Genomic DNA, 1,702 nt, shown 5'->3' with positions numbered 1-1,702 from the left:
CTGTATACTTAAGAATGGTAAGATAGTAAACTTTATGTTATGTATATTTTACCACAATTATTAAAAAATCAAAAAGTAAGAGATACTAAAAATAAGGTTATCATTTAATTTGACAGCTGAGCAGAAATAAGCCAGTTCTCAAAAACCAAAAACTACCAAAACTTAGCCTAGAAGATAAAGACAACCTGAATATACATATTGATATAATCATTAAGGGAAAATATGTATTAAAAACTCTCCAAAAAAAAAAAAAACTTGACAACTAGGTGGTTTTACTCGACAATTTTACCAAACATTCAGAGAAAATAACATCAGTTTTACATAAACATGGAAGAATAGAGAAAACCTCACAATTCATTTTATGATGTCAGAATTAACCTGATACTAAGTAAGACAAAGACTGCATATAAAAATTAAACTATATATGAATAGTATCCTGAATATAGATTCAAGAGTTCCCCTCAACTATGGCTGATTCATGATTCATGTTTATATATGGCAGAAACCAACACAATATTGTAAGGCAATTATCCTCCAACCAAAAAAAATTTTTTAAATAATTCTCCAAAAAGTTAGTAAATGGAATCCAATAATATATAAAAAGAATAATATGGCACAAACATGTAGGTTTTACTCCAAGTGTGAAAGTCTGGTTCAATAGTCAAAAATCAGTCAATGCAATTGAGCATATCAGCAGGAGAAAAAATAATAATAGTCATCATACGACCTTCTTTATCCTAATGATATATGGGATTAGCACACCAACTTGCACAGAAAAAGGATTCAACAAAATCCAAATCTATTCATGATTATAAGAAGAAAAACTTTTACTATACGAGGAACAGAGAGGAACTTCCTCAACCTGAAAAGATCTTTTTAAAAAAAGAAAAGACCTACAGGTAACATCATACTTAATGGCATAAGGTTAAATTGTTCAGTTGCTAAGTCAGGTCCGACTCTTTGCGATCTTATGGAGCACAGCACGCCAGACTTCCCTATCCCTCACCATCTCCCTTGAGTTCACCCAAGTTCATGTCCATTGAATCGGTGATGCTATCCAACCATCTCATCCTCTGCCTCCTCTTCTCTTTTTGCCTTCAATCTTTCCCAGCATCAGGGTCTTTTCCAATGAGTCAGTTCTTCACATTAGGTGGCCAAAGTATTGGACCTTCAGCTTCAGCATCAGTCCTTTCAATGAGTATTCAGGGTAGACTGGCTTGATCCACTTGCAGTCCAAGAGATTCTCAAGAGTCTTCTCTAGCACCACAGTTTGAAAGCATCAGTTCTTTGGTGTTCAGCTTTCTTTTTGGTCCAACTCTCACATATGTACATGACTACTGGAAACACCATAGCTTTGACTATATAGACCTTTGTCGCTGAACTGATGTCTTTGCTTTTTAATACACTGTCTAGGTTTGTCATAGGCTTCCCTCCAAGAAGCAAGTGTCTTTTAATTTCATGGCTGCAGTCACCATCTGCAGTGATTTTGGAGCCCAAGAAAAGAAAATCTGTCATTATTTCCACTTTTCCCCCTTTCATTTGCCATGAAGTGATGGGACCAGATGCTGTGATCTTCATTTTTTGAATGTTGAGGGTTTTTATTTTTGTTGTATTTTTATTTTTAGTTTCTGTTTTTTTCATTTATTTTTATTAGTTGAAGGCTAATGACTTTACAATATTGTAGTGGTTTTTGCCATACATT

Source organism: Muntiacus reevesi, chromosome X (assembly GCF_963930625.1).
Source record: "Muntiacus reevesi chromosome X, mMunRee1.1, whole genome shotgun sequence".
Taxonomy (NCBI): domain Eukaryota; kingdom Metazoa; phylum Chordata; class Mammalia; order Artiodactyla; family Cervidae; genus Muntiacus; species Muntiacus reevesi.
Note: the sequence above shows the minus strand (reverse complement) of the source record.